The following is a 27,280-nucleotide window of genomic DNA, read 5'->3' as shown; positions in this document are numbered from 1 at the left end:
ATACACTTAAAGTAGTGCCACAGGTAGATTGGGTCATAAAAAAGAGCCTTTTCCAGATTGCCTGCGTAAATTAATGTACTGAATCCTGGAGATGGGGTGTTATTTTGAGGTTGGTGACATTGGTGCGTTCGAATTTGGAGTGTTTACTGCAGTTTTGGTCATCTACCTATAGAAGAGAAATAAATAAGGTTGAACAAGTACTGGGAAAAGGTGTGGGTTGTTTTTCTGGGTCTGGTGCAAGCAGCTATCTGGCCCCGCACATTCCACAGAACTGGAGGCAGTTTTTCCTAAAGCAGAACTTTCGGCCGTTCTGCTAAAACCATATCCAACTGGTTTGTCGTTTCACTTTCATTCAGGTGTGAAAACATTCACATTATTAGTCTGCTTAACTGCAGGGAAGGTCAGTGAATGTGAAAACTGATATAAAGAACACTACTGGTAGTCTCGAAACCACAACGTTACCAATTACAGTCGATGCCCTGCTTGCTGCGAGTTTCCGGAATTTTATAGTTTTTTCCTTCAGACTCACATTGTCTATAGTTGTTTCTAAAACATTTTTTTCATGATTCCTTAAAAAAATCAGTTTGTGACAGTCACCAGACCAAAAGACACAGGAGCAGAATTCAGCCTGTCGATTCTGCTCCACCATTCCTTCATGGCTGATCTCTGCTCCCACTCAACCCCATATCCTTTAATGCCCTGACTGATCAGGAGACAATCAACTTCCACCTTGAATATACACACAGATTTGTCTGCCAGTAGAGTCTGTGGCAGAACATTCCACAGATTCACTACTCTCTGGCTGAAACAAATCCTTCTTTCATCTTTTCTAAACGGTCGCCCCTCAGTTTGGAGGCTGCGCCCTCTAGATTTTGGATACCCCCACCACAGGAGCCATCCTCTCCCACATCCACCCTAGCCAGTCCTTGTAGCAGTTGGTAAGTTTCAATGAGATTCCCCAGCATTTCTCTAAATTCCAGTGAGTACAGGCCCAAAGCTGCCAAATGCTGTTCATACGTTAACCCTTCATTGCTGGAATCAATCATCCTCATGAACCTCCTGTGGTCACTCAACAAAGACAACACGTGCTGTCTGAGATATTGGGCCCAGAACTGTTGACGACACTTGAAATATGGGCTGACCAGTGTCTCACAGAGACTCAGAATTTTCTTCTTCCTTTTATATTCTATTCCCCTTGAAATAAATGACAACATTGCATTTGCCTTCTTTACCACAGACTCAACCTGTAAATTAACCTTGAGACTTGCCTGAGTTCTCCTGATTCCCTCTGCAACTCTGATGTTTGAACCTTCTCCCCATTTAGCTGATAGTCTGCACTATTGTTCATTTTACCAAAATGCATTATCATACATTTCCCAACACTGTATTCAACCTGCCACTTTTTTGCCTGTTCTTTCAATTTGTCTGAGTTATTGCTTCATCAGCACTACCTATCCCTCCACCTATCTTCCTATCATCCACAAACTTTGCCACAAAGCCAACAATTCCATTATCTACATTATTGACAAACAATGTGAAAAGTAGCGGTCCAAATACAGAACTCTGACGAACATCACTAGTCACCGGCAGCCAACCAGAAAAGGCCCCTTTTATTCCCACTCGTTGCCTTCTGCCTGTCAGCTATTCAGCTGATCATACCAGTCTCATTCCAGTAATGCCACAGGATTTTAGCTTGTTAATTAGCCTCATGTGTGGCACCTTATCAAACGCCTTCTGAAAATGCAGGTAAGTTACATTCACTGTCTCCCCGTTGTCCACCCTGCTTGTTACTTCCTTGAAGAACTCTAGCAGATTTATCAGGCAAGATTTTCCTTTCCAGAAACCATGATGATTTTGACATATTTTATCACTAGTCTCGAAGTATCCTGAAACCTAATTCTTAATAATAGGCTCCAACACTTTCCCAACCACTAGCATTAGGCTAACTGGTCTATAATGTCCTTTCTTTTACCGTCCTCGCTCGTTAATGAGCAGAGTGACATTTGCAATCTTCCACTTCTCCGGGTCCTGCCAGAATCAAATGATTCCTGAAAGATCATGAGCAATGCATCCGTTATTTCTTCAGCAACCTCTCTCAGGACTCTGGGATGTGGCCCAGTTGACTTATCCACCTTTCGATCTTTGAGTTTGTATTGTACTTCTTTTCTTTGTAATAGCAATGACACTCATTCCTGCTCCCTGACACTCACAGACCTGTGGCACACTGCTAGTGTCTTCCACAGTGAAGACTGATGCAAAGTACCTGTTATGTTCATCTGCCATTTCCTTCTCCTCCATTACTCCATTGCACTTTAAGGACTCTTTATCTCATTATCTCATGTTGTCATTATTTATTGCTATTTATTTTATATTTCCATTTGCACAATTTGGTATCTTCTGCACTCTGGTTGATCTTTCATTGATCCTGTTAGTTACTATTCTATAGATTTGCTGAGTATGCCCACAGGAAAATGATTTTCCATCATTTTCCAGTGTCCAATATCAACTCTCACCTCCCTTTTACTCTTTATATAACTGAATAATCTTCTGGTATCCTGCTTCATGTTATTGGCTAGTCTGCCTTCATGTTTCATCTTCTCCTTTCCTGCAGCTGCTTTGGTTCCCTTTTGTTGGAATTTAAAAGCTTCCCATTCACCAAACTTCCCACTCACTTATGAGAAAGGAGGGGTGAGGGTGATGGGTGGCAAGGGGAGTGGGGTGAGTTGGGAAGGGAGAGGGAGAGAGAGGGATGAAGCGAGCAGGGTTATGGAGAGTGGCGGTGGGGAGCCATGAATGAGTAGCGAGGCAGTGTGTCTGGTCAGAATTATTCATCCACAGTGGCAAGGACGTTAGTCATGGCTGATCACAAGTCACTGAAAAAAAATTATGGTATTAATACGGTTCCCGGTCTCTGTGTCCCACACTGGGCATTGTACTGCACATGGTTCCCAGTCTGCAATCCCACAGCAGGGTTTTTACCAAGCACAATTCCCATTCTCTGTATCCCATTGTGCACCATTTGCTGTGTCCTTCTCCGACACCGGATGTTTTGCCACACATGATTCCCAATCAGGCTATCCCACACCAGGGGTTGTACTGGGCACTGTTCCTGTCTCTGTGTCAAACTGTCAATCTATCAAGTCCCATTGACCATACCTCTGTACCCCACCCACCCATGTACTTATCCAAGTTCCTCAAACAGACATTCTTAAGACCTCAGACAAAGTCAGCAATCAAAAGGCTGTGACTAACATTCTAAGATGCTTGTATTTTAATGCAAGAAGTATGGAAGGCAAGGCAGATGAGCTCAGGGCATGGATCAACACATGGAATAATCATGTTATAGCTCTTAGTTAGACTTAGTTGCAGGAGGGGCAGGATTGCTTGCTCAATATTAAGGGGTTCGGTAGTTGTAGACAGGACAGAGCGGAAAGGATTAAAGGGGAGGGGTCGTGTTACTACTCAGGGAAAATGTCACCACTGTGCTCAGTCAGGACACGCAGGAGAACTCGTCCAGTGAGGCTTTCATGGAGGAAATGAAGAATAAAAATGGTATTCCACTTCATTCAGGCCATAGTACAAAGCATCCGATAATCCCTGAGATTTAGAGGACAAACTTGTAGAACTTATCACAGACTGCTACAAGAAACATAATTTGCTATGGTAGGTGATTTAAACTTTTCACATATAGATTGGGACTCCAAAACTGTAAAATGTCTGGATATGATAGAGTTTGTCAGATGTGTTCAGGAAGGTTTCCTTAATCAGTAGGCCAAGTGGTTAAGGCATTGGACTAGCGACCTGAAGATCGCAAGTTCGAGCCCCAGCCGCGGCAACGTGTTGCGTCCTTGAGCAAGGCACTTAATCACACATTGCTCTGCGACAGCACTGGTGCCAAGCTGTATTGGTCCTAATGCCCTTCCCTTGGACAACCTTGGTGTCGTGGAGAGGGGAGACTTGCAGCATGGGCAACTGCTGGTCTTCCATACAACCTTGCCCAGGCCTGCGCCCTGGAGAGTGAAGACTTTCCAGGCGTAGATCCAAGGTCTCGCAAGACTAACGGATGCCGATAGGGGATAAGACAGGGGCGATGTAGTAAGTTTCTGTAGGGCAGTGCTTTGCATTGAGTGATCATAATACAATTAATTTCAAAGTAATTATGGATTCATGGGTGCAGATTCTGAACTAGAGATAGGGCAATTTTAATGGTGTCACAAACGATCTGGCAAGTGTGCATTTGGACAGATTGTTTTCTAGCAAGGGTGCACACGGCAAGTGAAATATTGAGAGTACAAAGCTTGTGTGTGTTTTTTTTGTCAGAATTAAAGGTAATTATAGCAGGCTTAGAGAACTTTGGTTCTCAAGAGTTATTGCGGCACTGGTTAAGAAACTAAAAAAGAAGGTGCATCTCAGATATGGGGAGGGTGGAGTAAATCAGGTACTTTTGGAGTGTAAGGAATGCAAGAGAGCATAAAGAAAGAATGTGAGAGCTACAGTAAGGAATGAGGTTGTCCTAGCAGGCAAAATGAAGGAGAATCCTAGGAGATCTACAGATATGATAAGGGCACAAGGATTGTAAGGAATGAAATTGGTCCTCCTGGAGATCAGGATAGTAATCTATGTGTGGCCACAAATGGAATATGGGAGATCATAGGAGGGGGGACACAAAATCTAAAAAAGTGAGGCAAAGCAGAACTGAACCCAGAGATGCTATTTAGTGTACAGAGGAGGGGGTGATTGCAGTCACAAGGCAGGTTAAGATAGATAAATCTCCAGGGCCTGACAAGGTGTCCCCTTGGCTGATGCTTTGCAATCCCATGTAAACAACATCCACTGCCTTGCTGCCTTCAACTTTCCTGACATCCTTTTTGAAAAACTGTATAGGATTGATTGGACATGCTGGTTCTCATTAATCAGGCCATGTCTGTTGAAGTATGTATAAATCCAGTCTCTCAGAATACCATCCAATTACTTTCCCACTGCTGATGTCAGGCTCACCGGCCTATAATTTCCTTGGTTATTTTTAGAGACTTGATTGAACTGCCAAACAACATAGACTATTCTCCATTGCACCGGTTACTCACTTGTCGCTTAGGATGATGCCAATATCTCTGCTAGGACCCTGTAAATTTCTGCATTTGCCTCCATCAGGATCTGAGAGAACACCTAGTCAGGCCCTGTGGATTAATCCATCCTGATCTGGCTCAGGCAGAAAACGACTCTTCCTCTGTAATCAGTGAAAAGCCTCACCCTGGGAACAGATCCAGCAGAGAGGAAGGAACGAAAAAAAATGGAATAGCATTTTTACAGGAGGCAGGGCAGAAAGAGTTATTGTCAAGATAGCCGTGGTAAATTTATAAAAGAGTTTTCTTCCAGAGATCGAGCAATGAGAGAGAGGTTTCAGAAACGGACAATGTGAATCTAAAGATGGGATGAAGTTGGAAGCAACATTGAGGAAATTGATGACCTGATCATGGATATATAAAGCAGCACCAATTCAGTCGTCAATTGAATTGAAATGACTTTATTACTTACACCCTTCATATACATGAGGAGTAAAAATGTTTACATCGCGTCTCTGTCTAAATGTGCAATGAGCAATTTATAGTAATTTATAATAAATATGTACAATAATATAACATAGAAATACAGTTGTGTCCGCATGAATTAAGCAGCCTGATGGCCTGGTGGAAGAAGCTGTCCGGGAGCCTGTTGGTCCTGGCTTTTATGCTGCGGTACCGTTTCCCGGATGGTAGCAGCTGGAATAGTTTGTGGCTGGGGTGACTCGGGTCCCCAATGATCCTTCGGGCCCTTTTTACACACCTGCCTTTTTAAATGTCCTTTATGGTAGGAAGTTCACATCTACAGATGCGCTGGGCTGTCCGCACCACTCTCTGCAGGTTCCTGCGATTGAGGGAAGTACAGTTCCCATACCAGGCAGTGATGCAGCCAGTCAGGATGCTCTCAATTGTGTCCCTGTAGAAAGTTCCTAGGATTTGGGGGCCCATCCCAAACTTCTTCAACCATCTGAGGTGAAAGAGGTGCTGTTGTGCCTTTCTCACCACACAGCCGGTGTATACAGATCACGTCAGATCCTCGGTGATGTTTATACCGAGGAACTTAAAGCAGTTCACCCTCTCAACCCCAGATCCATTGATGTCAATAGGGGTTAGCCTGTCTCCATTCCTCCTGTCGTCCACAATCAGCTCCTTTGTTTTTGTGACAATGTAATGAAAGAAACATTATCTGAAAGGGGTTGGAACATGGACTGTTCTACGTAGCCAACAAAAAGCATGGAGAGCTGAGGGCCATGCAGGTGCCAATGGCTAACCCTCAATTCTGGAAATAATGAGAGCAGCCAGAGGAGAACTTGTTAAGGGTGAGGACCAGTTCTGCCAGACGGAGGAGGCTGGTTGGTACTTTCGTGGAGAAAGAAGCAAATATCTTCTTGACAGGGGAATAGACGTGTATAGATACTGGACATCCAGGGTGAAAATGTGATGGTCAGGGCTTGGGAATTGAAGTTGTTGAGAAAAAAGTATGTTTAAATCTCTCTCTGCCTTCCTTCCAGCTCAATATCATTGTTCCTACTGCAGGGCGACCAAAACCAAGCACAGTGCGGCAACACCAACCTCTTGTGTAACTGTGACATAACCTCTCAACTCCGATACTCAGTGCCTTTTCCTATGAAGCCAAGTGCATTCTCTATCGAACTGTCTAAATGTTACTCTATTTTAGGGAACTGTATACCTGACATTGGTACGATCGGTGCATCAGAAACCAAACAATGGGATAGAGTGAATACAGGTCAAATTCCTCTCCCACAGTCCCCTCTCAGTTCAAATGCTCTCACACTCGGTATCCCCCCTCTATCCAACTTCTCCCTCTCCCCTGCCCCTCTCCCCCCCCCTCCAGATTGACTTATTTAATTAACTTGTGTATATATATATTCAGATATATGTACAGAAGATGGGTGTTTCAGGTAAAATAACGGAAACTCTCAAAAACTGATAGCAATTTTATCAAGTAGACATTCAGACTGCAGACACTGCTGAACTTTCTTTTCTATACCATTGTGTTTTTATTGTTTTTCCCCATGTAACAGAAGTATTTAAATACTGTATTAAATTAGCTTTGTTCACAGTTGAATGTGAGTGCGAAATATCAAACCGATTTGTTTGTTTTCCGCACAGAAACTGCTCCCTGCTCTGAGGAATGTGTGCGAGTTGGAATCTGCCTTGCAAACAGGCAGCAGCTTGTACACAGAAAATCGCGTTGTGAGTCTCACTGAACAGCAACACCGGCCCCTCCCCCATAGCTACTGAATGACCCTGGCCTGATGGTCTGGGATGAAGTTAGAAGAAAATGACATGAAAACATACCCACACTGAGACTGAGCATTCTTGGTGAATTAAGGTGAGAATAATTCAGCTTCTGATATTTATTTCCGATCTTTATTTCCAGTCAACATGTTACCTATGTTTTGGATCAGTGACCAAGAAGATATTCGCAAACAAGAGAAAATGCTGCAGATGCTGGAAATCGGAGAAACACACACAAAATGCTGGAGAAACTCAGCAGGCCAGGCAGTGTCTATGGAGAAGAGTGAACAGTGGACATTTCAGGCTGAAACCCTTCGGCCAGGACTCCTTTCCTAGATGCTGCCTGGCCTGCTGAGTTCCTCCAGCATTTTGTGTGTATTGCAAGAAGTTAATCGCTCTATTTTGTCTCTTCTGTTGGTTGTGGTATTTGTGTTCTTGCATTTTCCTGTCTGCACGGTTGAAGTTTTCCACAATTTATGTCAATGTTAAAAACTTCTTGAATCAGGGGTTACGATTTCAAAGCAAGTGTGCGAAAAGCCGTTTAGCCAACACAGCTTCTGTTTCCAAAACTTGTCATTTCAGATGAATGCATGTTGTTTTTCTCATTGTGACTGTGTTTATTGTGGGTATTTCGAGCTGATGTCCTCAACTTCCTTCAGAAGCAAAGACATTGATTCTGTTCAAGGTCTCGACACAGCAGACAGTGGGGGGTGGGGGTGGGTGGAGTTGTGATCAGTTAGAGAAAGCTGCAGGCGGGCATTGTGGAATGAAAGCCATGATTTCACTGCGTGGGGCAGGAGGTTCGATGGGCTGAGTGGCCAATTTCTGCCTGGTATGTTCACAAGAAAAGCTCTGACTACAGAGTTACTGTAAACTAATTTAATGAGTACGGACCAAGGCAAATAACCTGTTGCTGAACAAAAAACAAGGGAAGAGATTGCTGAGCCTCTGGCTAGGATCTTTATATCCTTGTTGTCCACGGGAATGGTACCGGAGGATTGGAGGGAGGTGAATGTTGTCCCTTTGTTCAAAAAAGGTAGTAGGCATAGTCCAGGTAATAATAGACCAGTGAGCCTTACGTCTGTGGTGGGAAAGCTGTCGGAAAAAATTCTTAGAGATAGGACCTATGGGCATTTAGAGAATCATGGTCTGATCAGGGACAGTCAGCATGGCTTTGTGAAGGGCAGATTATGTCTAACAAGCCTGATAGTTCTTTGAGGAGGTAACCAAGCATATAGATGAGGGTAGTGCAGTGGATGTGATCTATATGGATTTTAGTAAGACATTTGACAAGGTTCAACACGGTAGGCTTATTCAGAAAGTCAGAAGGCATGGGATCCAGGGAAGTTTGGCCAGGTGGATTCAGAATTGGCTTGCCTGCAGAAGGCAGAGGGTCATGGTGGAGGGAGTACATTCAGATTGAGGGATTGTGACTAGTGGTGTCCCACAAGGATCTGTTCTGGGACCTCTTCTTTTCCTGATTTTTATTAACGACCTGGATGTGGGGGTAGAAGGGTGGGTTGGTAAGTTTGCAGATGACACAAAGGTTGGTGGTGTTGTAGATAGTGTAGAGGATTGTCAAAGATTGCAGAGAGACATTGATAGGATGCAGAAGTGGGCTGAGAAGTGGCAGATGGAGTTCAACCCGGAGAAGCGTGAGGTGGTACACTTTGGAAGGACAAACTCCAAGGCAGAGTACAAAGTAAATGGCAGGATACTTGGTAGTGTGGAGGAGCAGAGGGATCTCGGGGTACATGTCCACAGATCCCTGAAAGTTGCTTCACAGGTGGATAGGGTAGTTAAGAAAGCTTATGGGGTGTTAGCTTTCATAAGTCGAGAGATAGAGTTTAAGAGTCGTGATGTAATGATGCAGCTCTATAAAACTCTGGTTAGGCCACACTTGGAGTACTGTATCCAGTTCTGGTGGCCTCACTATAGGAAGGATGTGGAAGCATTGGAAAGGGTACAGAGGAGATTTACCAGGATGCTGCCTGGTTTAGAGAGTATGGATTATGATCAGAGATTAAGGGAGCTAGGACTTTACTCTTTGGAGAGAAGGAGGATGAGAGGAGGCATGATAGAGGTGTACAAGATAATAAGAGGAATAGATAGAGTGGATAGCCAGTGCCTCTTCCCCAGGGCACCACTGCTTAATACAAGAGGACATGGCTTTAAGGTAATGGGTGGGAAGTTCAAGGGGGATATTAGAGGAAGATATTTCACTCAGAGAGTGGTTGGTGCGTGGAATGCACTGCCTGAGTCAGTGGTGGAGGCAGATACACTAGTGAAGTTTAAGAGACCACTAGACAGGTATATGGAGGAATTTAAGGTAGGGGCTTATCTGGGAGGCAGGGTTTGAGGGTTGGCACAACATTGTGGGCTGAAGGGTCTGTACTGTGCTGTACTATTCTATGTTCTATAACTATTGCAGTAATTAAATCATCCAGATCGTTGACAGAGATGATGAGCAATAATGAACCCAGCACTGAACCCCGCTGCACTCCACGAGTCATTGGTCTCCAGTCAGAGAGTCAAACCATCTTGCACCACTTACTGGCTCTCCCGTGAAACCAATGTCGAAGTCAGTTTGCCACCTCATCCTGAATGCCAAACCCCTGGACCTTCTTGACTAATCTGCCATGTGAGACTCTGCCAAATGTCTTGCTAAATTGTACTAAACTATATATTTTTAATTCAGTAAAGTAACTGCTCTTTTTCCTAGAGCAGTAATTGTCTCGTTGTCCCAGTCTGATAACTGACCAACAACATTCTTGCACGTTATACTTTTGCTGCTCCGGGGAGAAACTAACCATGAAAGTTATGAAATATGAAATTATACAGTTGTGCTGTTGCCCAATGCCCAGTGTCTGAGTCCAGGATCTGATGTCCCCGGGGCTGCTGCAGCACCGTCCACACTGCAAGTGTCCTCTCAGGGCAGTGGAGCGAGTCTGCTTCAAAAAGCCTGGGATATCCCTCTGAACACAGCCCCAAATCGGCAATGTCCAGAGTCTGGCTGTGTGGAAAGTGAAATGAAAAAGATGGTTTCCCATCTCCAACGAGCAGAGCAGTGGCATTACTGCCCCACAGCGGCTGTGATTGGGTCCCAGGGATAGGGAATGTGATCTTTGTCTGTCTATCTGCACAGTTTGTTATTGGGGAACGGAGAAGAACATGGGAAGTGGATCTTCAGCCCGATGGACCAATCAGAATTAATCCCCGAAGAGTCATCAGGACGATGTGTCATATCATAGGCATATATTTCAACATTATTGGCTTTGTGACAGCAGTACAATTCAATATATAATAATAGAAAGAAACTGTATTACAGTAAGTATCTGTTACTAAAAGTTAAATTAAATAAGTATTGCAAAAATGAATTTAGTGAAGTAGGTTCATGGGTTCCATGTCAATTCAGAAATCAATTGGCAGAGGGAAGGAAACGGTTCCTGACTCGTTGAGTGTGTGCCCTCAATCTCCTGTACCACCTTCCTGGTGATACCAATGAGAAAAGGGCATGTCCTTGGTGAAGCAGATCCCTAATGACTGATGCTGCTGTTTTGAGGCATCGCTCCATGACGATGTCCTGGATGCTACGGAGACCACTGCCCATGATGGAGCTGACTGAATTGACAACATTCCTGACAGTATTTCGGTCCTGTGCAGTAGCTTCTCCACTTACCCCACCCCACCATATCAAGTGATGTGCAGCCAGTTAGAACAATATTTGTGGTACAACTGTAGAAATCTGCGAGTCTTTGGTCACATCCCAAATCTCGTCAAACTCCTAATGAAGTATAGTCGCTGATGTGCATTCTTTGCATCGATACGCTGGGCACTGGATAGATCCTCAGAGATGTTGACACACAGGAACATGAAGTCGCTCACTTTTTCCACTGCTGACCGATCAATGACGATTGGTGTGTCTGTGCCCTCATCTTACCCGTTCAGAAGTCCGCAATTAGTGCGTTGGTCTTACCGATGTTGAGTGCAAGGTTGTTGCTGGAACACCACTCATCTAGGTGATATATCTCACTCCTGTTTGCCTTCTCGCCATCTGAAAATCTGTCAATAATAGCAGTGTTATTAGCAAGTTTGTCACTGGCATTTGAGCTGTGCTTAGCCGCACAGCCATGGGTGCAGAGAGAGTGGAGCAGTGAGCGAAGCACATATCCTTGAGGTGCACCAGTATTGATTGTTAGCGATGTGCAGGCGTTATTTTCAATCTGCACAGATTGTGGTTTTCCGGTGAGGAAAACGAGGATCCAGTTATAGAGGGAGGCAGAAAGTCCCAGGGGTTTGAGATTTTTGATCAGAACTATAGGAATAATTGCATTACACGCTGAGCTCTAGTCGAGAAACAAGCCTCGTGATGATCCGATGAGTTCGCATTGTGACCTATTACGGATACAGGAAAATTGCAATAAGCAGAGCTAATTCCAGCCATCGCAAACCTCTCAAAGCATTTTATCACAGTAGCTGTGATTGCTATGGATGATAGTCCTTAATGCAACTCACACTGCTCTTCTTGGGCACTGGTATAATTGTTAGCCTCTTAAGGGATGTGGAAACTTCCAACTGCAGCGAAAACAACCCCATCTCCGAGACATTCATAGAATACAACTCCTGTTGTTCTAGGTTGGCTGAAATCCCTTGTAACTCTCTGTGACGACTGCACTCACCACATCCTCTCTCTCCCAAAATCGATGGAAACACAAACATTTTCCCACAATGCCCCAGGATTAGTCTCAGTAAGGGTCTCTATAAATGCCATCAGCGTCCCATGATGGGGTGCAGAATGGTGCACCATAATGTTATTCAAAGACGCAAGTGGGGCTCGGTTTCAGACACCTGTAATGCCAACAGTGTCCCAGGATGGGGTGCAGAATGGGACACCAGTAATCAAATTCATTATCTCAGGGGCGAGGTTATGCGGGATGAGAACCCGTTTGGCTGTGTTAATAGGTCGGTGCATCTGGACAGTTTACTCCTGTCCCTGTTGCAGCCTGTCTGTATAATGTTAATTTGATAAATATCTCAGCAGTTGATCTACTGACATATTTGGACACACTGTGGCACTGTAATTTTATATCAATACAGAATGACGGTGATAATTGGGAGCAATTTAACTCATTATTGTCAATTTGTTAACGATGGTGGAAGAAAATGTCAAAAGTCGAGTGGGTCAAGGACAGTGGAAGCAGACAGATCAATTGTCTTTGCTCCTGCCTCGTGTTTGGAGATGGAAGCTGCCATTTTGTGGAACTGTTTTATATCCTCCATTTTGTGAGATAAAGTTGCTTTGCTTTCTATGTTTTTAAAGTAGGCACAAAGATGCTTCAGGTCATCTTCTAAAGTAGAGATCCATTCCAAGGTAGTTATTTGTGAGGTCTTCTTTGATATAATATAACATGCAGTTTTGTGAATGCTGGGGATGGTGCCAGCCTGATGTGATTCGAGATGATTACTGAAGAGAACGCATTACGGTTCTCTTCCTAGTTATCCCCCTGCTCTTGATGAATGTATAGAATGGCTTAGGATTCACGTTCATCCAACTTGCCAAGAATTTTTCATGACCTCTCTTGCTTTCATAATTCCCTTTTTTAGTTATTTTCTGGTGCCTTTATACTCCTCATGTGTTTCGTTTGATCCTAACTCTGAAGCTTTACATGTTTCCTTTTCCTTCTTGACTAAATTTACCTCCTCCCGGCTACCTAATGTTTTTGTGTCTTTACATCCCCGCCCTTTCTTTTAATGGGAACTTATGATGAATACCAAAAGTTGAAGGATTCACACAGTAATTCCCCAAGAATTGTCCAACAGCGTTTTGATATCATTGCAAACTGCCAGACACACTTTCCTCACAACTGCTGAAATCAAATGGAACAGGTTTGACAACTCACTCTCATTTGAGTGTGAACAAAGTCACTTTAATATTGTATTTAACCATTTCTGCTGCAGGATGGAGTGATAGAGCCTTTAATGTGATATAAAGAACATGACCTAGGGTCTCGAACCCATAACGTTACCAGTTACATTTGCTGCCCTGTTTGCTGTGAGTTTACAACATTTTATTTTTACCTCAACTCTCATCATCTGTAGTTGCCTTTTTTTTTTCAAGATTCCTTCAAATAAACCAGTCTGTGCCATTCCCAACTGCAACATTCTTTAAATTAAAGAACATTAGCCTCGGGTATGGAACCTGCAGCGTTCACAGTCACAGTTCCCACTAAACATTTAACTGCTGTTGATGTAAGGGTGAGTACAAGGGGGAGACTGTGATGGTAAGGGGGAGAGTGATGGGGTGAGCAGGGTAAGGGGAAGGGCAAGGTGAGTGTGTGGAAGGTGGAGAGGGGGAAGCTGAAATTATGTGGGGGAAGTAGAGCGAGGGAGAGTGAGAGATGGGGAATGAAGGGAGAAGGCAAGAGAGAGGTGGAGTAAGAGAGTGAGAGGTGGGGAGGGAATGAAGGGGAGAAGGACAGGGGGAGTGAGGTGGGGAGAGAGAAAGCAGGGTGAGAGGTCTAGAAAGAGGGGAGAGAGTGGGAAAGGGTCAGAGGGAAAGAATGGGCAGAGAGAGAGAGAGGAACAAAAAGGGGGGAGAGTGACAGAGGGAGTGAGAGGGATGGATGAATGGTGAGAGGGTAATGGGAGGCGTAGAGAGAGGGGATTGGAATAGCAGAGAGGATGAAGGAAAGGCAGAGAGAGAGAGGCGAGCGAGACTGTGGAAGGAGTAAATGGTGGGGAGAGTGAAGGAGTGACAGGAGTAGGAGATGGGGTTAGGGAGAGTAGGAGGGGAAGGTGGAATAAATATTTCAAGGAAGGGCGAGTGAATGGGATGTCAAAGGAGGGGTGTGCAGGAGGCATCGAGGAGGAATGGGTGAGTGAGAGGGGCAGTGAGTAAGGAGGGGTGTGACGAGGTTGGCATGGAGGGATGTGTGAGATGGGTAGTGAGGAGGTGGGGTGGTTAGCTGTACATTGCGGAGGATGTGTGACCGAGTTGGGCGACGAGGAAAGACGGGCGAGTGAGAATGACATCAATGACTGAGCAGTGAGGGAGATGGGATTGGGGCAGAAGGAGTGAAGGTGTGGGGTGCGGAGGGGTATGAGGGTGAGCACCAGGGGGGATGATGAGAAAGGATGGCGAGGTTGATGGGTGGTGAGTAGAGTGGGGCGAGTGTGGAGGGTGAGGCAGAGGCATGGAGAAGAGAGCAGGGTGAAGAGTGGTGGTGAGGAGGCTTCGATGAGTGAGGGAGGCCAGAATTATTGGATTAAATATTTATTCATCCACAACTGCAAGGATGTTCATCATGGCTGATCACAAGTCACTGAACAAATCCACCCTGAGATTGTGGTTCCCGGTCTTGATATTCCACAGTGGCGGTTTATACCACGCGCATTTCCCGGTCTCCAATCCCACATGGGGATTTTTCCACAAACAATTCTCAGTCTTTGGATATTATCACGCATCATTCTTGGTCTCCATATCCCACAGTGGCTGCTTTACGGCGAATGATTCCTACTCTCCCTTTCCCACACCGGGATTTCTACTGTGCACAGTTCCCAGTCTCCCTGTCGAACTGTTAATCTGTTGAGTTCCATTGACCTGCCCTCCATTCCCTCCCATCCTTGTACCTATCTAAGTTTCTCAAATAGATTTTGTTAAGACCTCAGACAGAGTCAGGAATCGAAGGTTAACCATGTTGTGACTCATGTTCTGAGCTGTGTATATTTCAATGCAGCAAGTATTGAAGGAAAGACGGATGAGCTTAGGTCATGGATAAACACGTGGAATTATGATATTGTCACCATTACTGACAATAGCTTGCCGAACACTGGCAGCTTGATTTTCTGGGGTTATGTTGTTTTTGACATGGCAGAGTGTGAGGGATTAAAGGGGCAGGGTGGCTTCACTACTCAGGGAAAATGTCATGGCAGTGTGCAGTAAGGACAGATCGGAGAACTCATCCAGTGAGGTCTTATGGATAGATTGGAGAAAGTAAAATTGTTTAAACATGTTAATGGGTCTGTCTTATAGACCACCCAAGAGTCTGAGGGATTTACAGGAACAAATTAGTAGACATTGCAGAAAATTGCAAGAAACATAATTTGTTATAATTTGAATTTAACCTTCCAAATATAGACGGGAACTCTCATGCTGTATATTGAGTAGATGTACTCATGTATTTGACAAATGTCTTCAGGAAAATTACGTTAATCAGTACATTGAAGTCCAAAAGACACAAGTGTGATACTTGATCTCCCATTAGGGACTGAGACAGGACACATGTAACAGAAGTCTGTGTAGGGAAATTCTTTGTATCGGTGATCATAATGTCATCAGATTCAAAGGAAGTGTGGACAACGATAGCTCTGCTCCATGGGTTGAGATTCTAAATTGGAGAAAGAACAATTTTGATGTTATCAGAAAGATTCTGACTAGTGTGAATTGGCTATATTCTAGCAAATGGGTACTTGGTAAGTGGGAGACCTTGAAAGATAAAATTTGTAGACTTCAATGTGCCTGTCCAAATAAAAGGTAAATATAAAAGTTTTTGAAGAGAAATTGAGGCCTTGGTATAGAAAAAAAAATAGGCGCATAACAGGTGTAGGCAGGTAAGAAAAAATTGAGGCACTTATGGAGTCGAGGAAATGCAAGATAACATTGAGGAAAGAATGGCTATCGGGTGGCATCAGGTTGTCCTAGCAGACAAGGTGAGGGATTATACCGATCTTTTAAAAGCAAAAGATTGCAGGGTGCACAATTGATCATCTGGATTATTAGAATGGTAATGTATGCATGGAGCAAAAAAAGATAGAGCAGTTCTTAAGTGGATTTTTGCTTCTGTGTTCACTCGGGAAAAGAATCTATAGAAGTGAGGCAAAGGAGAACTGAGACCATGGATATTATCCGGATTATGGATGAGTAAGTGTTTGGCATATTGGGCAAATTCGAGTGGATATATCCCCAGTGACTGAGAAGTTCAGCCGTCGGATCCCGATGGAGGCGAATGCAGAAATTACAGGGACATAGCCGATATGTTTATGTTATGCTCAAAGACAGGAGAGGTACCAGAGGATTGGAGGATAGCTAATTTTGATCCGCTGTTTAAAAAAGGCTCCAAAATTAAACCAGGAAATGATAGGCTGGTGCGCCTGATATCAGCCATGTGAAGGCATTGGAAGGACGGGATATAGGAGTATTTAAATAAACAGGACTGATTAGGGATACTGTATCCAACATGACTTTTTCGGTTCTAGACAATCTTACTGAGTTTTTTGAAGAAGGTACGAAGATTGTTATCAGGGAGGTTGATGAAGGAAAGGCACTGGATATTTTCTAAATGGGCATTTGACAAGGTCCTGCATAGGGTGTTGACCAATAAATTTTATTCTCTTGGTGTTGAGGGTGAGGTAGTAAATGGGAGTAGACGTTGGCATGGAGGAGGAAGGCAAATAGTGGTAGCAGATGGTTGCCGCTCTGACTGGAGACCTGTGACTGGTGGAATTCCGCAGGGATCGGTGCTGATATCTGTTGTTGTTTGTCAACGATATCGATGATCTTGATGACAATTAGATTAACTGGATCAGCAAATTTGCAGATGACACCAAGGTTTGGGTGCGAGAAAGACTATCAGAGCTTGCAGAGGAATCTGCATCAGGTGGGAAATGGGCTGATAATGGCAGATGGGATTGAATGCAGGCCTGCGAGCTGTTGCACTTCGGTTGAGATCAACCAGGATGGGTCTCACACAGTGAACAGTAGGGACCTGAGGATTGGGATAGAACAAAAACGTCCAGGAACACAGGTCCACAATTCATTGAAAGTGGCTGCACACCTAGATAAGGTAGTAAAGAAATCTTTGGCACATTGGTCATAAATTAAAGTATTCAGTACAGGAGATTGCATGATTTAAGAGGGTTATGAGGCCTAATTTGAAGTATTGTGCGGGGAGGGTGGGAAGGAGAAGGTTAGTAGGTTCCAGGTGAAAAACCAGTAAGGGGAAAGATAAAGGGGTGGCGGAGGGGAGGCAGGGAGGTGACAGGCAGGAATAGGGGAGAAGACAATGGGTAGTAGAAGGAGGGGGAACCAAGAGGGAGGTGATAGGCAGCTGGGGGAGGGGGCAGAGTGAAACTGGGATAGAGCAAGGGAGGGGGAGGGAATTACTGGAAGTTGGAGAATTCTATGTTCATACCAAGGGGCTAGAGACTACCTAGACGGTATATGATGTGTTGCTCCTCCAACCTGAGTTTAGTAGAGGAGGCCATGTGTGGACATATCTGAATGGGGTGGGAAGCAGAGGTGAAGTGGGTGGCTACTGGGAGATCCTGTCTGTTGTGGTGGATGGAGCGGAGGTGCTCGACAAAGCTGCGTCGGGTTTCACTGATGTAGAGGAGGCCGCACCGGGAGCACCTCAGTCGACCTTCGAGATCCTAGGTAATGTCCTTTACATCGAGTCACTGGTTATATGGCTTTTTCCTGTAGCAGGAAGGGTTAAATACAATATTAAACTTTCTTCACGCTTGAATGACAGTGTTTTGTCGAGCCGGTTTGGATTTGATTTCAGCGGAACGGCCGCTCCCTGTTCTGAGGAATGTACAGGGACAGGCAGCTGCCTGCACGCAGACCCTGAGCACCAAGTCTCACAGAACAACAAGCCTCACCTTCCAAATCAGTCAATCATCTGCCCGCTTCCCCTTTCCATTCCAGTCCTGATGAAGGGACTCGGTCCGCAATGTCGACTGTTTACACCCATCCATAGAGCTGCCTGACCTGCTGAGTTCCTCCGGTGTTGTGTGTGTTACCATGGTTACGAGAGATCCGTGTGGGGCGGTGGGCGGGCTATTTGTAAAAAACGATACACAGTATCCACACTGTCGGCGTATTCTTCGGGAATTAAGGTGAGAATAATTCAGCTTCTGATATTTATTTCCGATCTTTATTTCCAAACAACCAGTTGTCTGTGCATTGGATCAACGATCAAGGAGACTTTTGTTCTCTTTAAGCCACTTCTGGCTGTGGTGCCTTTTGTGTTCCAATTGTTTCCTGCTTGCATGATTTACATTTTCCACAGGTTAGGTAAAGATTAACATCAGCTCCAGAACAATCGCCTCCTGTTTCAAAGCAAGGGTGCGAGAGCTGTACAGCAAACACCTGTTCCGTTTTCAGAGTTTCTTATTTCAGACGAATACATTTATTGTTCCTGTGTCGATTGTGATCAATCTGAACTCTTCTCGTCAATTGCCAGTGGAAGCAAAGTCTTTGATTCTGTCAAAGGCCGAGATTCTTGATAAACGTCGGGTTTGATGTATTACCGGAATAGACATGGGGAAATACGCAATGAAATTTTAGATCTGATCAGACATGATTTCATGATCTGCAGCAGCAGTTTTGAGGGGCGGTATGGTCCAGTTATGCGTGTTGCTATGTTGAATAGAAAAGCTCTGACAATTTAATTAGTGTAATTTAGTATAATAACTGCATGCGAAGTGAAGCACCTTCAATTACTCCAAAAGACTGAGGTTTGGTAAAATACTGAAAGGCTTTTATTCGCTGTACAATACGACCTCCACAGTGAGTGTCTGCCCCCGGACTGAGGGGGAGGGGCAAGGTGAACACCTTTATACAGGACTCTGTGGGAGGAGCCACAGGGACAGTCAGCAGAGGGGTGTGTCCAGACAGGTAACCGAGTTACAACATATATACATGGTTTACCACACGAAGGGAGATAGGATTTTATTTATGCAGTTGAACTGAAAGCAAACATTAATTATTTACGTCCAGCTTTGTGCGTTATTTATGCACCCCAGCTGTGTTAAAGGATCGAATTTATGACTAACTTGCTGAGCTGGACGTGCGGTGGGTATCAGACACGCTCCCCGTTCCCTGTTAATCCCGGTGCAGACTCCCTGGGGCTCTCGTGCTCCAGTTTCTGGCCCCGCCCCGCCCGCTGCCCGACATGCGCGCTCTCGCGGAGCTCGTTACCCTTGCGGTTCCGGACTCGCGATGAGCCCGTTTGGGAAACTTTATGCGCCCGTCATCTGTCAGACAACTGACGTGCGAGTTACTTAGCTCCATTGGTGCCCAAAAATGTCAATTAATACGGCATCTTAGGCTGATCTAGCCGCGCAGGTTAAGCACACTAGTCCACTTCCATTGCTGCTCACTCGGGAAGTCAGACTGTGATTACCCGGTACCGCACCGAACGCCATCCGGTTACAGCATCAGATGCAAGTGGTGTCTCCTGTAGCAGGGTATAGGTTTTATCGGTTTCCCTGCAGGAAAAACGGTTAAAGCGACTTTGCTCATTCTCTAATGATAGTGAATTGTCGGATAAATTGGATTTAATTTCAGAAGAAAGGCCACTCCCGTGTGAGGAATGTGCGCGGACAGGCAGCTGCTGACACACGGACACCACTGAGTCTCACAGGATAACAGTCCGCACCTTTCTAATCAATCAGTCATCTGGCTCCTTCGCCCTTCCTTTCCAGAAATGTTGAAGTTTCAAATCTCTTACTAGCTCTCCTTTCAGTTAGTCCTGACGAAGGGTCTCGGCCCGAAACGTTGACTGTACCTCTTCCTAGAGATGCTGCCTGGCCTGCTGCGTTCACCAGGAACTTTGATGTGTGTGACTTGAATATCCAGCATCTGCAGATTTCCTCGTGTTTGCGTTTTACGTCGACTGTTTATTTCCCTCCACGGATGCTGCCAGGACTGCTGAGTTCTTCTTGCAATTTATGCATTGCCATCACTACGAAAAATCAGCGAGAGCCCGCGTGTGGGCGGAGTTAGTTGAAAGGAACGATTTGCTGGATGTTGATACAGCCATGAATATTGAAATCATTTCCACACTGTCAGAATATTTCTGGAGAATTAAGAAGAGAGCCCCGCGGAGCCCCCAGTGGCTGGAAGCCGGAGGGACAAGGCGTGGGCATTCTGTGACACTCCCGACCTCTACATCAACTCCATCCATCCGACTCTGACAAACTTTAACAATCAACAAATATAAATCCACTCAGTGATCAGCTGTCTGAGTGATCCCCTGACTCTGAGAGGAAGGGGTATCTATGATCCACATTGTCAGGGTGTTGAGTTTACCAGGATACAGAGACTGCAGGGACGAGAGGTCTTCTGTTGTCTAAAACACCATGTGTAGACCCGGCTGGAAATTCTAGGTTACATTAATAAAACAGTTGTTCTTCTTCCAAAATACTGAATAGTGAGACACCTGCACTGATTAAACTAGTGAAACCAGATCAGCCTAGAAAATCCTCCACAAAAAACTTAGGTTTTTGTGACCCAACTCGAGACAAACAGCACACTACCTACTCAACCAGTAACATGGCACAACCAGGCGAATCCCATGATTGATTTTGTTGTCCCTCTGAAATCAAAATAAATGTCCATTTAGTGTCCCCCTACACCAGGACCTGATGTCACGTGTGCGGTACCTTACGTCGTACACACGCTGCCCAGCTCACGCTGAGACAGGTTAACAACTGAAGTACTAATCGCGTCACCCTACACCCACTGGCACTCTCAACAGAGCACTTACAAGCTGTGTTATTCCTATTGATGGGAAGAGATGTGAATCACTGATGACACCCAATAGCGGAGGCGGACCAGCCGAGGGGGTGTTAACCCCTCCCCGATCTGCTGGTCAAAGCAGAAAAAACCTCAAAGTAAATGTCCCGCTTTTTGATTCACAGGTGTCCCCCGCTTTTTGAACGTTCGCTTTATGAAACCTCACTATTATGAAAGACCTACATTAGTTACCTGATTTCGCTAACAGAAGGTGTTTTCACTGTTACAAAGAAAGGCAGCGTGCAATAAAAAGGCAGTGCATGCCCCGAGCAGCTGCTCTCCCCCCGGATTCGGAACTGCATTCTCGCCAGCATTGCTTAAACATGTGCCTGTGAGTAGCAGTTTGCAAGATGAGTTCTAAGGTATTGCAAAAGCCTAAAAGAGCTCATAAGGGTGTTACACTTAGCGTAAAACTAGACATAATTAAGTGTTTCAATCGTGGTGAGTGAAGTGAGGACAAAGTGAGTTTGGCTTGTGGAAGCTGAGGAAGATGATGTTGAAGAGGTTTTGGCATCCCATGACCAAGAACTGATAGATGAAGAGCTGATGCAATTGGAAGAGGAAAGGATAACAATCGAAACCAAATTCAGTAGCGAAAGTGAAGTCGTCCAGGAACTGAATGTGAAGCAACTGCGTGAGATTTTCGCTGCAATGATAAAGTACAACTTTAATTTTGAAAGGGTACGTCGGTTTAGGGCATACAGTATTTGCAAGATGGTTTGAGTGCTTACAAAGAACTGTATGAAAGAAAAATGCGCGAGGCTCAGCAGTCAAGCAAGCCTTCCACAGCAGATGATGAACCTCGACCTTCGACATCGAGGCGGGCAGTCATCGGAGAAGATGAGCTGCCTGCCCTAATGGAAACAGACGACGATGAGATGACACCCCAGTGTCCCACCACCCCAACCCCCAGGCCGTGGACAGATACCGATTCACGGAGAATGCAGCGGTAGCCGGGAGGCACACAGCACATCTGTAAGAAAAAAGCTGAAATAAACAAGCAAATTAATTAGGTGCGGCCCGGCACGTAATTAATTAGCTTGTTTTTTTCGCCTTTTTTCTTAAAGATGTGCTGTGTGCCTCCCGGCCACCGCTGGACCTCTGCATTCTTCACGGATTGGTATCGGTTGGCAGCCCGGAGGGTGGGGGCAACTGCACCACCCAAACTCTGACGACTCAGTCTAACACACCATCATCAGTGTGCTCTGCGCTGTCTTCCTGATTCCCGTAAGTGATACTACACTGTACATACATTATTTCTACTTTATATAGGCTGTATATTTTTACGTGTTATTTGGTATGATTTGGCAGCTTCCTAGTTTAAAGGTTACTGGAGAGAGTGTTTTTGCCAATAGCGCTTGCATCAGATTTTCACTACGGAGAACAGTGCCGGCAATGATTGTGGAAAAGTATTTCTACTTTATATAGGCTGTGTATTTATTGTATCATTCCTGCTCTTACTATATGTTACTGTTATTTTAGGTTTTATGTGTTATTTGGCATGATTTGGTAGGTTATTTTTGGGTCTACGAACGCTCACAAATTTTTCCCATATAAATAAATGGTAATTGCTTCTTCGCTTTACGACATTCCGGCTTATGAACCGTTTCATAGGAACGCTCTACCTTCGGATGGTGGGGGAAACCTGTATTTCCAATTCCCTCCGAGGGAAGTTGGGGCGTTTGTGAAGCATCTCCTGCGGCCGGAGTCTGATGTATCGCTGAGAGGTAGGAGGAGACCGCTCGGCCCGTCGGTTTGATGCCGGTTCCCCGGGGAGGGAGAGGGGGATTTTATTGAAAGGATGAAGATGGTGAGAGAGGGGGCGGACAGGATGTTTGTCCCGGTGGGGACAGGAGGGACTCATCTGTGGAAATGTCTGAGCCCACGGTGGTGGCGAGCAGAGGGATTCACCACATTGGGGGGCAAACACCGGCAGATTGTTGACTTGCAAGTGGGGCCAATTGCCTGGGGAAAGTGGAAAACGGATTGGTGTTGGGGAGCAAGGATGGACCAGCCCAAGGTCTTATTGAATAACAAGGCTGACAAGAAGGGCCAAGTGGCCTGCTGCTGTTCCTGTTGTCTATGTGTTTAAAAAGAATGAATAACAAGACCCTTTGTGGGCCTTCAGGATTTCCCAGTGGGTATTGTAGGGACCGGTGCTTGGAGCCCAGTTGTTCCTAAACTGTCGACAATTTGGCTGAGAGAGGAAATTCAACATTTCCAAGTCTGTTATCAGCACAAAGTGTATATTTATATGTTGTTAATGACGTAAAACCGATATTTTTATTGTGACTGACACAGAATTGTGTAATTTATGTTCTGTGTGTTATCTGAATGTACTTGCCTGTGATGCTGCTACAAGTCAGTGTTTCTCTGTCCCTGTACCTTCCCATACTTGTGCACTTGGCAATAAATTCAACAGGACCTGAGACAACTCAGTGAGATTTCAGTAGTAATGATCATCTTGGCACCTCGGTAGGTCGAATGTAAATGCAAGACCCTTAGCAGTGTTGATGATCGGAGGGATCTTAGAGTCCAAGTTCATCGCTTTCTGAAAACGACTGCACAGATTGATCGGGTGGTTAAGAAGGCAAACGGCGTGCTTAACTTTATTATTCAAGGGATTGAGTTCAAAAGTCGGGAAGTTGTGTTGCAGCTTTATTAAACTAGTTAGACCACATCTGGCATATCTCATACAGTTCTGGTCGCTCTATTCGAGGAAGGATGACGGGGCTTTGGAGAGGGTGCAGAAGAGGTTTACCTGGGTTAGAGGGCATGAGCTGTGATGAGAGGTTGGACAAACTTGAGTTGTTTTCTCCAGAGCGGCGCAGGCTGGTGTGAGATTATAAAGATTATGAGGGTCATAGATAGAGTCGACAGAGAATTTTTTTTACAATGGTAGAAATGTTTAACACCAGAGGCCATGCATTTAAGGTGAGAGGGGAAATTTTAAAAGAGATGTGTTGGTCAGGTGTTTCTAACACAGAGTGCTGGGTCGCTGGAATGTGCTGCGTGGGGTGGTGGTAGAGGCAGACACATTGGGGACTTTCTACAGACATTTTGATAGGCACATGAACGTGAGGAAAATCGAAGAATATGGACATTTTGTAAGCAGAAGGGGATTTGATTCTTTAACATTTTGATAGCAAATTTAATTGGTTGAGCACAACATTGAGGGCCAAAGGCCTGTTCCTGTGCTGTACTGGTTGATGTTCTATGTCTCTTGTCGAGAGGTTTCAGCGTGATGGAGGCAAAAGGAGTGAGTGGGAACAACATGTCAGCTGGAGCCCAATGTGGGAATAGTGAGATCACCACTTCTGTAGGAGAAACAGAAACACTGAGTGTGTAAAAATGGTGAGAGACTGAGGTACAGTGGGTGGGTGGGTGGGGAAGGAAGTCAGAAGTACTCATTGGTGTAAGGCTGAAAATGACTTTAACAATTATCTGAGCCTTGTTGAGATTGCACCTGGAATATGGAGTAAAATCCTGCTCTCCCCCCCCCCCCCCGCCCCCATACGAACATGGGTTATACAGACCAAAGAACAAACTGCCGGAGGAACTCAGTGGCTCGGGCAGCATCTGTGGAGGGAAATGGACCGTCAACATTTCGGGCCGAGACCCTCCCTCTGGACTGAGAGTGGACGGGAAATAATCAGAGAAAAGAGGTGAGGGGTGGGGATGGGGCAAGAGCTGGGGAGTGAGAGGTGGATCCAGGTGGATCCAGATTGAAATAGTGGCAGAGGTCAACAGATGTTTGCAGACCTAAGGGATCGAAGAAATGAAGATTGGGACGGAACATGGAGCAGCTGTCATCTTGTTAATGGTTGGAGGGGCTGAATGGCCACCTCCTGCTGTTTCTCACTTGATGTTTCAGTGTTCCTGTCCAGTGAGCCCGGGGGAATGTAAATAGATATTAGTGTTTGTAAAGATAGAAGTGGTTTGAATGCACAGTTCCTTTTTGGGTCTGAATTGTCTGTTGCCCAGTAATGGGAATCGAAACCCTATCTCTGTGACCCAGGAGGTGCAGGGATGGGACAGGGTAGATGCAGAGAGAAAAATTAAAAATGTAGCTGGTGTAAATTTGAAATGTGGAAATTGTGGCGGGTGGATCGGGCAGCATGTGAGGAGCGAGGAGCAGAGTCACTGGTTTAAATGAGAAACCCTGCACCCATCACATGACCCTGTTCCCCGCTCCATTTTTACTACAGATCAGCAGCATCCGCAGGATTGTTTCTGAGGCCCTGACCCCGCTCTATGACGTACAATCACATTGCACATGCTCAGTCCCTGGATGGGCAGTGATTTTTTTTTTTGTGTGGATGGATGCAGCGGATCGTTTGTGGGGTTGGGATCAGGAGAGCGACATCGCCCCCCTGGGGCGGGGAGCCGGGAGAGAGATCATTCTCTGCGGGGTGAGACCAATGAGGTCCCATTGGTGAGAATCAAGTTCAGTCCCGAGCGATGTCCGGCAGTGATTCCCATTATTTCCCTGAACAGTTGGCCTTCGCTTCCACCCCCGCAATTCCTGGACGGAACCTGCCGGGTGAGTCCGCGTTGTTGAACCTGAATGCCGCTCAGCTCCTGGTGCTGTGGTCCTAGGAGCAGGATGAGGTGGTGAGGCCGGGACTGAACCCATCCATTGAGATGTATCCTGGGAACTTTATCTCCATCACCTGGCCCGGTAGCGGATCCAAACTTCACCTGGATTGATACCTGGGTTCGATAATCGTTTCCATGTATCTGGGTTCTGAAAAGAATTTCTACTCTTCACTTCTCTCCCTGCAGAAGATCCAACCCGGCAACCCAGGCTGTCTAATAATTTCCACACCATTAAAATGGGGAATCTGTTAGTTATTGTCATGTATAGAGGTTCAGTGAAAATTTTGTCTTGTGTGCCATCCACATACATCAATTCATTAAATGGTACTTTGAGGCGATAGAAGGTAAAACAATAACAGTTACAAAGCATTATGGTTCCAGAGAAAGTGTAAGGTCACCTCGAGTTACATGGTGAAGTCAGGTGTCCATCTTATCACACCAGGGACATTCAGTTTGCTTATAACAGTGAATGGGAACCGTTGTTGAGCCTGGTGGTACATGGCTTCAGGTTTTTTAGAGCTTCTCCCTGATGAGGAATGGGTGAGAAGTGAGAATGTCCCAGGTTGTGGGGATCTTTGAGTGCACAGCTTGATTAACTGAGTCAGTGGGAAGTGTAGATTGAGTTCATGGAGGGGAGGTTGGTCTCTATGATGTGCTCAGTCATGGGCGGAGCAGTAGCCAGACGAAGGTGTGAAGTATCTGGATGGGATACTTTCCATGGTGCGTTTATAACATTTGGTTAGGGGAGAAGTGTATATGCCAAATTTCATGTTGTTCTATCTTGATCTTTTATACAGTAGTATCTGCTATTAATTCAGTACCTGTGTATTGCTGGAGGACCAACAGTGATGGTCTTGATCCCTACTCCCACCTAGTTCCATCTCCTCATTCCCCTGCCCATCTTGTTCAACCTTTGTCTAGCCTGTACCTCACCACCTCAATGATAAATATCAGCCGTCTTGTTCAACCTCTGTACAGTCTCCATCCCACTACCTCAATGATATACATCAACCATCTTGTTCAATCTCTGACCAGCCTGTATCCCACCACCTCAATGATATATATCAACCATCTTGTTCAACCTCTGTCCAGTTTCCATCCCACCACCTCAATGATATATATCAACCATCTTATTCAACTTCTGTCCAGTCTGTATCCCACAACTTCAATGATACAGTGGCATCCAAAAGTTTGGGCACTCTGGTCAAAATTTCTGTTGCTGTGAATAGTTAAGTGAGTAGGAGATGAACTGATCTCCAAAAGTCATAAAGTTAAAAATGAAACATTCTTTTCACCATTTAAAGCAAGATTAGTGTATTATTTTTGTTTTGTACAATTTTATAGTGGGGGGAAAAAGGAAAGGAGCACCATGCAAATGTCTGGGCACCCCAAGAGATGTTAGCTGTCATAACTTTTACCATGGTCTCAGACCTTAATTAGCTTGTTAGGGCTATGGCTAGTTCACAGACATTTGGCCAGGTGATGCAAATTTCAAAGCTTTATAAGTAACTTGGCACATGAAGCCTTGTCCAAACAATCAGCAGCTATGGGCTCTTCTAAGCAGTAGCTGCCTAGCACTCTGAAAATTCAAACAAAAGATGCCCACAAGGCAGGAGAACGCTATAAAAAGATAGCAAAGCATTTTCAGGTAGCCGTTTCCTCAGTTCATAATGTAATTAAGAAATGGCAGTTAACAGGAATGGTGGAGGTCAAGTTGAGGTCTGGAAGACCAAGAAAACCTTCCAAGAGAACTGCTCGTAGGATTGCTAGAAAGGGAAAT

The 27,280-nt window shown here is 45.1% G+C and overlaps 1 protein-coding gene across 13 annotated transcripts in view; it reads left to right on the top strand.

Moving 5' to 3' along the window:
* Positions 1-27,280, top strand: part of LOC140208256 (NACHT, LRR and PYD domains-containing protein 3-like) — an 85,713-nt gene that overhangs the window by 11,411 nt on the left and 47,022 nt on the right. For all 13 annotated transcript variants that reach the window (XM_072276817.1, XM_072276815.1, XM_072276816.1 and 10 more), the window contains exon 2: positions 7,194-7,416. The gene's annotated coding sequence lies outside the window, so the exon portion shown is untranslated. The remainder of the gene's footprint in view (positions 1-7,193; positions 7,417-27,280) is intronic.

This window comes from Mobula birostris, chromosome 13, assembly GCF_030028105.1.
Source record: "Mobula birostris isolate sMobBir1 chromosome 13, sMobBir1.hap1, whole genome shotgun sequence".
In the NCBI taxonomy this organism is placed as follows: domain Eukaryota; kingdom Metazoa; phylum Chordata; class Chondrichthyes; order Myliobatiformes; family Myliobatidae; genus Mobula; species Mobula birostris.
This window is presented reverse-complemented; position numbering and strand designations above follow the sequence as displayed.